Source organism: Pan paniscus, chromosome 8 (assembly GCF_029289425.2).
Source record: "Pan paniscus chromosome 8, NHGRI_mPanPan1-v2.0_pri, whole genome shotgun sequence".
Lineage (NCBI taxonomy): Eukaryota > Metazoa > Chordata > Mammalia > Primates > Hominidae > Pan > Pan paniscus.
The window spans coordinates 73,714,831-73,729,021 of NC_073257.2; positions in this window are offsets into that span (position 1 = coordinate 73,714,831).

The window sequence follows — 14,191 nt, forward strand, 5'->3', positions numbered from 1 at the left end:
TTGTGGAGGGGGACAGCTCTTTGTGGGGAAGGATGATGGGCAGCATCCCTAGCTTCTATGCCCTAAGCTCCACAGGACTCCTGCAGTTGTGATGTCCTCAAATGTCTCCAAACATTGTCAAAAATCCCCTGGGTGGCAAAGTCATCCTCCATTGAGAACCACTAATCTCAATTGATCTAAAATTCTAGATATTATTTATGTGGTAAATCAGGTAGATTCAGATCCCAGTAATACCACCTTTCAAGTGTTGGCAACTAAAATGCTTAATTCAGTTTCCCATTCTGCTACTCACCCTGTGATTTTGGTTTCACACTAAACTTTAGTCTGTTCATTTATAAAATGGAGATAATAAGTTTCAAGTTAATAGGATTGTTGTGGGTAATAAATAAGATACTGCATATAAACATATAACATAATGCTGAGCATATTATTAATCTTCAAAAAAAGTTGATATTTTTGTATTATTACTTTGGGTTGTTATTGGTCCAGAATCATTTTACAGCAATGAAATCTGTGTCTAGATGTCTTCTCAAGTTGCGCTAGAGAAAGTTTCAAACACAGATAATGATGATAACTTACATTTGTATAACACTTTAGAGAATCTAAACACTATTCCAGAGCTTATTTTTTATTTCCCTATCCACATTTTTTAGGACAATATGTCCAATAGTCTATTGAACATTGTCAAGAAATTCAAAAGAAATAAAAGTCTACTTTGGGCCTTCAAAGAACTTAAAACCTAGTCAGGGAAAATGATTCTTTACTCATAGAGCCATTAAAGAAAAGTAGACAATGCTGTTCTATACATACTTATTAGATTGCAAACTCTTTGCGAATTATGATAGTGTCTTAGACACAATTTTAATTCCCCCACTGCTACTTTGCAAGTAGAAGGCAATCCATAAATATTGGAAGGAATGTCAGAATGAAAAACTGCCTTTTTTTCAGGTTGTTCTTGACTTATTATATGGCCTTGCTGAAGTCATGTCTGTAAGTTGATCTCTCTCAGTAAATGGAGAAGGTAATAACGATGCCTAACACCTGATGTTTATATTGCCCGAAATAGTTTGTAAAGCATTTTCACTTACATTATCATATCTCCTGATGATATATCATCAGCCCATTCTCCTTTGAGAGCTCAGCAATTTCACTGCTGCAGCTACATCATGGGTCTTGGCCCTGGAGTGTTTCTCAGCCTAGGATGTACCTCAGACCTTAAGTGAACTTGACTCTGAGAGAATATGCTTTAGTAACAACAGATCAATTTTATTATATGCAAGACAAAGTTATAAACATAAATATAAAACCCCTTACGATCTTTATCTGATGGGGTAGAGCCCTAAGCATCAGTTTAGTCTTATCCTTTTACAGATATGAAGATGTGGTCCTTTGGTGAAGAGGATTTTCCAAGTTTTCTCTTGGTGGGTCACTGACCACATCAGAATTAGAAGCTGATGACTCTTTCATTGTCTCACGGTATGAATCATTACAAAAGACAGAGGATTCAAATTTAACTCAAATTAGTCAGGCTTGCTTTGGCTCTAAAGTATTTCACTTGTAAGAGCATGTACATTTTTTAGCCTCCCATTTATTAACCCAATAAACTAATGAGCACATAATTTAGTTAGCCAATGTGGAAAGAAGTAATGTAATGCAGCTGATGTCTCTTCACCAGCCATTTGCTTAGGAAGGTCCAAATGGAATTTTTTTCTCTTCAATGTCAGCTTTAACATCTAATATACACTGAGGTAATTGTCTTAATTTTAGAGAAATCTTGCAACTATCATTAAGTGCAAATGAATTAAATATTTTCAAGCATTAAGCATACCCATCATGGACTTTTATTTTCATTTTACTCTCACTCAATTTATTTGGAGACCTAATTCATCATGCAACAAGCTCTATATACTACATGTGGGCTATAACTCTTCATAGATGTAGACAATGAGGCTCGAACTCCTTTTGGACACAGACATGTAAGAGATGGCTGACAAATATTGCAAATGTTGGTGGCTGCCTGCTAAGATTTTAAAGAGCCACCAACTATAATTTATGTACTTGGTCTGGTGAGCCATCTTCATACAATTTGAATGCTTGTAGAGTTCTTTATATAGAAAAGCTTTAATAATAAATATGTAAAATGAGAGATGAGTAAGTCAACCAGCAGTAATTATATTCAAGGCTAGAATTAAGGGCCTTAGTTATGTAATCACTGGTGAACTATAAAGCAGAAATTAAACTTTCTTTGAACACTGTCTGAAACTAGGGGCATGTCTCAGGGCCAAATATGGATGAAAATAGAAAGACTGTGGTCATCTGTAAAGTTCTAAAGGACAGAGACCACATTTTATCAATTTCTGTACATATTAGCAGGTAATGGTATTCAACAATTTTTTGTTAAACATTCTCTAGAATGTTAAATCACCTACTAGTCCATTCCTGAATTTTAGGGATGGCATGGCTTCCAAGGAATCTTCTGTTTGCCCTACGTACACACCTCAGTTTGACCACTTGGGTTACTTATGTGGATGCTAACTTGTTGCTAAATTTGCCTGTAAGATTTCTAGAAGCCGGGCTGGCTAATTCTTGTGCAACCCTTCTGCCTCCTCTTTGTGTTGAGCCAAGAAAAATCTCCTATTTAAACACAAATTTCCAAATCTTAAACTGATGTTAACTCTGAATCTTAAACCCTAAATCAAGAGAAACATTCTTAAAAATACATGGACACTAGGGCCAATTGCTGTGAATGCCTCTGCAGTATCAATAAGAATTCATGAAAACTTGGACAGAGTGAAATCTTCATAGAATTTTGTAAATGAGATCAGTTGTGGAGGCTCTTTTAATTTATCAGAGCCCATGATGGCCAGGAAAACATGGGCTAAGAAAACTTAAGGAGGAGAGATCTATTTTATTCCAGTCAACAGGCTTACCTTTCATAGAAAAAGAACATGGCTGTGACTGGTGTTTTGCAATCCTTTTTCCATATCCCAAGGCTGATTAAGTTCATGACCAATAAATACATGTTGCATTCCCTGAAAGGTGATTTAAACAACTTTTGATGCTTTTGCCCTAATAACAATACTCATCATATCTAGAAACTTCTATCATGTCTCCTTGCAAGATTCCACTGACAAAGAGGTTTGCTTTTCCTACAAAAGCCCTGATATATTATTATATAACCTGTGAGCCTGTACCCTGCTTCAGGACTGGCACCCTCTGCTAGCCCTACAGATGGAGACACTGAATATTCTTGCCATCTCAAGAGTGTTGTCTCAGCTCAACACCACTCCCCTGGGAAAAAGTCCTTCATCATTTTCCAGGTGTAGCTAACTCACCAATGTAAGTAACCAAACCAGAAGTCCTGAAGTTTCAAAAATGAAAATTCCTGCTTAGAAATGTTCTTCATAGACAAAATAAGATAGGTTTGCCAGGTTCAAGATGAGCTCTCCACCAGGAGCAGGGTTCAGTGCTCCCTACATAGGAATACAGCAGTTTCAGTGCTTTGCTTCTGACAGACTCATTGGCAGGTATTGCTTGAAAGGTACGGTTTCTGTTATGTCAAGAAGTTGTAAATCCCACAGTTAAGGAACTTGATGGTTAGTAACATAATTTCTGTACAAGAGACTAACATTTTAGACCATCGATCTCTCTGGATTCATGGCATTTCTTTATCTGTTGGGGTAAATATTTTTGGAGTATTGTCTACTCTTTCTCCTGGTTTTAGAGGACATTCTGGCAGCCAAACAAGTAACTAGTGAAGTTGAGAGGAGGAATCTCTTTTTTTTTTTTTCCTTTTGAGATGGAGTTTTGCTCTGTCACCAGGCTGGAGTGCAGTGGCACAATCTCGGCTCACTGCAACCTCTGCCTCCCCTCCCGGGTTCAAGCGATTCTCCTGCCTCAGCCTCCCGAGCAGCTGGGACTACAGGCACGTGCCACCACACCCAGCTAATTTTTGGATTTTTAGTAGAGATGGGGTTTCACCATGTTGGCCAGGATGGTTTCGATCTCTTGACCTCGTGATCTGCCCACCTCGGCCTCCCAAAGTCCTGGGATTACAGGCATGAGCCACCACTCCCGGCTGAGAGAAGCAACCTTAAAGGGTCCATCTTTGAGCTGTCTCTCTCATAAAACCAGAACACCTTCTATTCAGTCTGAGTTTTTATGTGATATGGTAGATGCAATGAATTTCCTTGTCATGGAAAACGACATCCACCTATACGAGTTATTTTCAATCTTGGCTGCACATTAGATTCACCTTGAGAGCTTTAAAAAATACCAATGCCCAGGCCCTACCCAAAAAATTCTTATGTAATTGATCTGGGGCAATGAAAACCCATTAACGTTATTTTTTTCTAACTCCCCAGGTGATTCTAATAAGTGCCCAGAATCATGAACTTATGCTTAGATTTATTATCTCTCTCTCTGATAATCTTTTTAATTTATTTAGCTTTACAGTGTTCTGCAAAGATAATCTTCCCTGGAGGACTGAAGGGTAAGATTGATGATGAACTCAGTATTTCTCCACCTGCAGCCATTGGGGAATAGATTGGCCACCTCTTCCCACTGGGCCACTATTTTAGATATAGAAAAAATAACCTAAAAGGGATATTTATCATTAAATGTGTTCATGAACTAAACATGGTGGTGCTAAACGGTAGATATAAATCCAGAGGAAATATTGCACATGTCACTGAATCAAATATTCTCACTTATCATTTATCATCAAAAGACATATTAAAAAATTCTGCCTTAGTTACTTAGGGAAAATGTTTCTGCCTTCACCATCTTTTAACAGATTGATGATGACTTAAACCTGATCTGCTCTTGATCTGCTAGGGTCTGATTTGACAAGGAGGATCAGACAGCTGAATGAATCTTTGATCAGGTCAGTGTGCAAGTAAAAAATAAAGGCTAATGTGTTTTTTACAAATTTTAAATCTTAATATATGATAGGGAGTTCTGGTTCTGCCAAGATGGAGTAGTTTCATTTCTCTCCAATGCCCCACTTAAAATTAAAAAAAAAAAAAAAAAGCCCTGGATATAACACAACAAGCATAGGAAGTCTCAGAAATGGAGGAAAGAAGAAAGCTGGCTGCAAAGGGACCTTGAGACTTGAGGAACTACATGGTGATGAGTTTACTGCGTCTCCTTATTGCCTCCCACATATCCCAGACAGTGCCAGGCAGAAGCTTCCAACCCAGAAGTGTCAACAGCCACAAACCAAAATGCTCCAAGAAAAACCTGCTCCGCCCAAGCCAAGAGACCAGGAAACATGGCCCAACATTAGAAAACTTTCTTGGCAACACCGCCAAACTCTAGCCAAACATGAAGGGGAAAAAATCATATCTTGTATTCCTCTGGTTACAGCCACGCAGTGGGAAGTTGATCTTCCAAACCAATCCCCTGCCTGGTGAAAATAGGCAGCATTCTGATTCCCCACATCTGATTGATGTCCATGGGGCTAAGCAGGGAGATGGTATTCCATCCCCTGCCCGATGAAGATGGGCAGTGCTCCAATTTCCCCAGGAGAGTTATGGCAGTGGAGCCTGGGTTGGGGAGCTGAACCTCCACTCCCACCTGCAATCAACAAGATTAAATAAAGAGGTGCCAGTTGTGGCTAATCTGTGCTGCAGTTGACCTCCACCCCAGGTGTCAGCAAGACTTGGTGGGGAACTGAACCTCCACACCCACATAGCATCAAGGAGATGGAATGAAGTAGTAGAAGGCAGGGTAGTTGACAGTGGGATAGTTGTCCCATTGTTCATCTACCTCGGTGTCAGCAGGACCAGTGAGACGCTAAACCTGCACCGTGTCTGGCACAGAACAGGCAGAAGAGGTAGTGGGAGGCAGGAATAATTGCAACTCCAGTTCTTCTTCTGGTTTCAGGCTCAGTATGGAACCAAACTTAATCGACACCCTGCAGCAACCACGCAGTGTGAGTCAGTACCCACTTTTGCCAGGGTGTGATAGATGAGACCCTGCAAGAAGCTGAACACATACAACCACCCAGACCTTGAGGTGCCCCTTAACAGAGGCATGGCCCGCACAGAAAAGATTATGAAATAGGAAACAGAGTCTCATAATATAATATCCAAAATGTCTAGGACACAATAAAAAATTATTTTTCATATCAAAAACCAGGAAAATCACAACAAGAATTAGAAAAGCAACCAACAGAAGCCAGCACCAAGACAAATCAGATGTTACAGCGATTTGACAAGGATTTTAAGGTAACCATCATAAAAATGCCTCAATGCACAATCACAAATTCTCTTGAAAGGAGTGAACAAATAGGAAAATCTCAGCAAGGAAATAGAAGTCATTCAAAAAGAATCAAATGGAAATTATAGAACTAGAAAACACAACAGCCAATTTATTTTTAAAACGCACTGAATGTGCTCAATAGTAGAATGGGATCGGCAGAGGATAGAATCAGTGAACTTGAAGTTAGATCAATAAAATCTTCTCAGTCTAAACAGCTGCAAGAAAATAGATTGAAAATAAAAATAAAGTCTCAAGGACCTTTGGGACAAAAACAAAAGAACAAACATTAGTATCATTGGAGACTTAGAAGGAGAGGAAAAAGAGTAGAACTGAAAAAGTATTCAAAGAAATAATGGCAGGCCGGGCGTGGTGGCTCATGCCTGTAATCCCAGCACTTTGGGAGGCCGAGGCGGGCGGATCACGAGGTCAGGAGTTCGAGACCAGCCTGGCCAACATGATGAAACTCTGTCTCTACTAAAAATAAAAAATAAAAAAAAAAAATTAGCTGGGCGCGGTGGCACACACCTGTAATCCCAGATACTCAGGAGGCTGAGGCAAGAGAATCACTTGAACCCGGGAGGCAGAGGTTGCAGTGAGCCGCGATCACACCATTGCACTCCAGCCTGAATGACAGAGCAAGACTCCTTCTCAGAAAAGAAAAGAAATAATGACTAAAAACTTTCCACTTTTGGAAAAAGACATAAACCTGAAAACTCAAGAAGCTGAGCAAACTGCAAATAGAATACCCAGAGAAATCCATGCCAAGGTACAAACATCATAAATAAAATTCTGAAAATTAAAGACAAAGAAAAAATCTTTAAAATGGCCATAAATAAATAATACATTGCTTATAAGAACATACCAGTTTCATACCTAAAACCAGGGAGGACAGAAAAAAGTGACATTTTTTAAGTATTGGAAGAAAAGAACTCAATATAAATTTTATGTCTGATGAAAATAGCCTTTAAAAATGATGGGAAAATAAAGACATTCTCAGAAGAAGTAAAACTAAGAAAATTTATTGTTAGAAAATCCACTGTAAAAGAATTACTAAAGGAAGTTCTATAAATGGGAAGGAAATATTAATAGAAGGCTTGAAACTTTGGAAGGAAATAACATTGGAATGGGTAAAAATAGGAATAAACATAATAGACAATCTTCTTGTAAAGTTCTTATATCATGTTTGATGATTAAAATAAAATTTCTAACACCCTCTAATGTGGTACTTAATGTATGCAGAAGAAATACATAAGACAATTATATTCTTAAATTGAGTAATTGAGTGGGGTAAAGGGACCCCAGTGGGAGTAAGCTTTCTAAATTTCACTCAAAGTGGCAAAATGTTAATAACATCAGACTAATATGCAGATTGTTATAACCTGGACCACCCCTACTGAAACTAAAAATACCATAAATAAAAAACAGGATGAAATTTTATAAAATATGTAAATAACCCACAGGAATGTAAGAAAGGCGAAACAGAGGAACAAAAAACAGAAAATGGATATTTTATTTTATACTTTTTGCTGTCTTAAAAAATATATATCTCAGGTATCCATGTAAGAGTATCTGAATTCGACACTAAGATCCAATCATAAAGAAGAATCTAAAACATTGTTACCTAAGGTATGAATTCAGAAAGTATACAAATGACATTTTTAGAGAGGAAGGTTAAAGTAAGCTCTCAAAAATTTGTTTTATGCCTGAAGAATGATAGCCTTCATTTTAGTCAATTTTTAGTTGTTTATATAACTAATATATTGTGGTCCCATCTGGTATAACTAAAATGAGCTATTTCTTATTTTCTAAAAGACTATCTTTTACTCTTCCAACAGTATAGAATCATTAGTTTATAGAAGAGCTATGTATATCAAAATATTTTTAAATGTTTTTATTATAAAGGAAACAAAAATATATTAGTAAACCAAAAGCAAGGCTTTTAAGACTAATGTTCTACTGACAGAAGTATTTAAGGTACATTTATTTTTCTGATGCTGATCACTTACTATGTTTTTAAATCATCTTGTAAAAAATTATTCAAAACACTAAAGGATTGTTGCTTTTATTAACATTATTACTTTATTGTATTTTTCTTTTTGCTCATTTGTAATTACTAAAGTTTTTTCAAGAAGCATGCCTTGGTATTATAAGACAAAAATTCCAGGTTCATATTATGTAATGACCATCAGCAAATTCTAATTTCTCTATATATTCTCCCAAAAACTATACAAATCAATGATGTGAGCAAATAACAAATAATATCACCACCAAAGAGAATACTAAGAGAAGAAAAATATTCAAGGATTTTTATGATTAGAGCATAATATTGAAACTAGAAAGCTGGAACCCTAAGTGATTAAAACTACAGATAGTTTCATTTGTGAATATCAATGCAAAAATCTCAAATAAAATATGATCAAGCAAAATCAAACAGCACATTAAAAAATAATATATCCTGACTAAGTGGAATTCATCACAATAATGCAAGAACGGTTCAACAATTTTTAAAAAGCCTTTAATGTAATTCAACACATGAATAAATTTAAGGAAACAAAATCATACATCTTCCTAGATGCTTAAGAGGCATTTGAAAATTCAACATCATTTTCTAACTTAAAAAAAAAGACTTTGTGAAATAGAATTCAATGCATTCATCCTTAAAATTATTACATGTGTGTCGGTGTGTCTGTGTATCTATGTATATCCAGTCCTCAACACAAATGGTAACATTATGTAGTAAACACAACATAAATTTTCCCTAAGGCAGGGATAAGGCAAGGATGCCTATCATTTCCACTAACATATCGTCTTGTTTTGGAGACATTACTAATATGGTTTGGATTCTTGTCCCCACCTAAATCTCATGGTGAATTGTAATCCCCAGTGTTGGAGATGGGGCCTGGTGGGAGGTGATTGGATCATGACAGTGGTTCATCATGAATGGTTCAGCACCATCCCCTTTGGTACTGTCCTCATGATAGTGAGTGAGTTCTCGTGAGATCTGGTTGTTTAAAAGTGTGTGACACATCCCCTTCTCTCTCTCTTGCTCCTACTCCAGCCACAGGATGTTTGTGCTCCCCCTTTATCTACCGCCATGATTGTAAGTTTCCTGAGGTCTCCCAAGAAGCTAAATAGATGCCAGCATCACGTTTCCTATACCGCCTGCAGAACTGTGAGCCAATTAAACCTCTTTTCTTCATAAATTACCTGGTCTCAGGTATTTCTTTATAGCAATGTGAGAACGGACTAATACAATTACCCAATGTTATAATAAGCACAATAATTAGGAGTAAAATGATTATAAAGGAAAAGATTAAAAATATATCTATATGTATGAATTACGATAGTGTACTTGAAAAGAATCAATGAAAATATAATTACAAACAAAAATATAGTTCCATGAGGAATCAAGATCTAAAATTAGCATGCAAAAATTATTTCACATATGCAAAAATAATTAGAAAATATAATAGAAGGAAAGATGCCCCAACAAAAACAAAAAAGTGAGCAAAACAAGAAATACAATGAATAATAAATGTGGTGCAAAATCTATATATAGAAGATAATAAACACTATTAGAAGATACAAGCAAAATAAACTTAGACAGCAAGTCACCCTATATTCTTGAATTTGCTGATTTGACTCATAAAGGGTTAATATTATTCAAGTTAATATAAAAATTACAATATGTAATTCCAATAAAAATGTGAAGTTATTTTCTAAGCTACAGACTTGATTCTCAAAATGCAAATAGCCAAGAAAATGTAGGAAAAAATCAATAAAAACTACCTTAAATTGTATAATAAGGCCACTATAATTAAACATTGTGGTATTAGTGCAAGAAAAAATAGACAGCGAAAGTGAATAGAAAGTACAAAATTAGGGCAAGTATATATGGATATTTGATATATGGTAAACATGGCATCTCAAGTTACTGGGAAAATGATGCACTTATAAGTAAATGATCATAGAACAATTGGATAACTAGAAAAAGATACAATTGAATCCAGACCTCTCACTTATTATACATCAACAAAAAATCCATATGGATCAGGAATATAAATATAAAAAAGAGAATGTTACCTATACTGGAAGAAAAATAAGTAAATTATTTTAATTTACTTTATTTTAATTATTTTAATTTCCAACATGAAAGTTGGAAAGCCTTTCCCATTATGATTCAAATTTTGAAGCAATAAAAAAAAATCAATAAACCTGAATACAAAAAATCTTTTGTGTGGCAAGACAAAAAGGAAGAAACAAAATATAACACCATATACCAGTAAAAATACAACTCTATTCATCAGCTTTTATAAGGTATGCTGTGTAATAATCCCCACATCTCCATGAACAGCAACAGCAAATGTTGATTTCTCTCCTGGCTTATTGAAATTTTGTGTTGGCTATTGCTTTGTTTCATTACTCCAGAATCCTCATTACTCCAGAATCTAGGCTGATAGAATAGTCCATTTCTGTAACACTGCTATTCTCCTGACAGTCATTTAGCACTTCCACAGGTGGTTCATGAGGATTTCAGTTGCTCCACATCTTTGCCGGGACTTGTTTTTAATTGTAGTTATTCTGACAGGTGTGTAATAGTACATCACTGTGGTTTTAATTTGCATTTACGTAGTGACCAATGATGTTCAACAACTTTTCCTGGGCTTGCTGGTCATTTACAAATAACTTGCCCATTTCGTACTGGATTGTCTTGTTATTGAGTTGTAAGATTTCATTATATGTTCTGAATCCAAGTCTTTTGTAACATGTATGTTTTGCAAGTATTTTTCCCCATCTGTGGCTTATCTTTTAGTTTTCTTAATTAATGGTGTTTTCTGACAAGCCAAAGCTTTTTATTTTGGTTTATTTTAACTATAAAATATTTTTCTTTGGTGAGTCATATATTTTGCATCCTGTCTTTGCAAACTTTGCCTTACCCAAGACCACAAAGATTTTTCGTACATGTTTTCTTCTAGAGGTTGTGGGGTTTTAACTCTTATTGGGGTCTATGATCCATTTTGAATCAAATTTTGTGTATGGTATGAGAAAAGTGCCTAAGATCCTGTTTTCCATACAGATATCCAGCCGGATCATATCTTTCAGGACCATTTATTTAAAAGACAAATTCTTTCCTCACTGAATTATCTTGACAATTTTTTAAAATTGACCATATAATCATACATCTATTTCTGAACTCTCAATTCTGTTTCTTGGATCTAGATGTCTATATTTATGCCAATACAAGCATTACACATTGACAGTGTCTTCAACTCAGGGAATATAAGTTTTCTGAATACATTCTATTCTTTTTCAACATTCTGTATTCTTTGTGTACTTACATAAACTTCAGGATCAGTTTGACAATTTCTATAAAAACTTCTGCCTGGATTTTAATTGAAATTGTGTTAAATAAATACATTTGGAAATAATCAATATCATAACCGTTTTCAATCTTCCAATTCATGAACCTTGTGTCTCCCAAATTATTTGTTTTCTTTAATTGCATTCAACAATTTTTTTATATTTTTCAATGTATTGTTAAAATTATCTCTATGCACTTTATGGTTGTTAATGCCATTATATTTGTTCATTGTTAGAATTGAGAAAATCATTGACTTTGGTCTACTAGTTTTGTCTCATTTGATGTTATATTTACATACTGATTAAAGTAGCTTCAGTTGTAAAGATCTTAGGAATTTCTATGTACAGGATGGCAATACCCAAAAAAGTTTTAAGTTTTATAGCTTCCTTTCATATATATACATATATATATATATACACACACAGATTAAAAACAAATAAGACATCTATCTATCTCTCTATCTATCTAATCTATCTATATGAATGTGTGTGTGTGTGTGTGTGTATGGAAGGTGTGTGTATATATTATTACCTGGGTGACAAAATAATATGTACACCAAAGTCCTGTAACATGCAGTTTACCTATATAACAAACCTGCACATGTACACCTGATCCTAAAATAAAAGTTTACAAAAATTCAAAAAAAGATGAAGAAAAACATATCATCTCAACAGTGTAATACACACATATCCATACACATATATATGGATAACTATTTAGAAGAGATACAATTGAATCCAAACCTATTTTTTTATTTCTTTTTTCTTGCTCTATTTCACAGGCTAGGACTTCAAAGACAATGTTGAATATAAGTGGGAGTACATATTCTTTCAATTTTCCCAATCTTAGAGGACAATTATTTGATCCTTCACTATAAGTATGATGCTACCTTAAGTAAGGTTTTCTACTCTTACTCTAATATTTACATGTTGCTCAGAACTTTTACAATGTGTGGATGATGCATTTTGCAAAATGTTTTTAATTACATGTATTGAGATGATATGTTTTTCTTCATCTTTTTCTGAATTTTTAAAAACTTTTATTTTCGGTTCGGGGTATATGTGCAGATTTGTTACATAGGTAAATTGCATGTCACAGGGCTTTGGTATCCATATTATTTTGTCACCCAGGTAACAAGGATAGTACCTGATAAGTCATTTTTTTGATCCTCACCCTCCTCCCACTCTCCACCCTCAAGTAGGCCCCAGTGTCTCTTGTTCTCTTCTTTGTGTCCATATGTACTGAATGATTAGCTTCCATTTGTGAGTGAGAACATGTGGCATTTCATTTTCTGTTCCTGTGGCAGTGATCATTTGGAGGTAAGACACTCTGGCTTTTGAGTTGGCAGAGTTCCAGGGCTGGTTATTTCTCATCTTTGTGGGCTGATGTTCCTTCAATCTTTGAAGATGCTGTCCTTTGGATCATTTTGTTGTTGTTGTTGTTTTGGCTTTTGTCCTATTTGATGTCCTTGGGGGTTTACTTATGGTATAAGGTAGGTTCAGTTGACTGGCTTCATTTTGGGAAGATTTTAGGAGGCCAAGCCTCAACTCAGCACTCCTGGGCTGTATGCTCTAAATCACAGGGGCTGATAGCAGGCCCCGGCCCCTTCAGGTTAGGAACCTGCTGCACTGGGGAGTTGAGGTATTCCTGGACTGCTGGCCACAACACTATGATGGGTTGTGCCAGCCAAAGCACTTCACTGGGAGGTGACAGCAGAATCTGTGGATCTGTGCTTTTTCATACCTGTCAGTAGCAGCAACAGCAGCATAGCAGCAGAGTCTCCACTCATTGGCTAGTGAGGGATGCTGGCCAGTGCAGGACTGACTTTGTCCATGCAGGTGTTTGCAGTGGCAGCATACGGGGGGCAGGTGTTGGGGCTACTGGCGTCTGTGGATACAGTGGTGTCTGTGCAGGGGCAGGGTGCTGGTAGATGTGGGGCTGGCAATTTCTCTGTATGTATTCATGCCAGAGGAGCAATAGCGGTGCAGGGCAGGAGGTGGGACTTTTGGCCTCCATGCATGTGCTTGTGCTGGCAATGCTAGCATGACAGGGCATTCACGGGCAGAGTGCACTCAGGACAGCAGCAGTGGCATAGCTGTCTTCATTATTTTCTACATGGGGAATTACATTAATTGAGTTAAAAATGATAAACCAGCTGAATGTGGTGGCTCATGCCTGTAATCCTCACACTGGGAGGCCAAGGCAGGCAGATCACACGGTCAGGAGATCGAGACCATTGTGGCTAACATGGTGAAACCCTGTCTCTACTAAAAACACAAAAATTAGCCTGGTGTGGTGGCACGTGCCTGCAGTCCTAGCTACTTGGGAGGGTGAGGCAGGAGAATTGCTTGAACCCGGGAGGCAGTGAGCCAAGATCTTGCCACTGCACTCCAGCCAAGTGACAGAGCAAGACTCCATCTTAAAATAATAATAAAATAAAATTGTTTTTAGAGATGGACTCTCACTCTGTCACTCAGGCTGTAGTGCAGTGGTGTGATCTTGGCTCACTGCAACCTCTGCCTCCCGGTTCAAATAATTCTCCTGCCTCAGCCTCCCAAGTAGCTG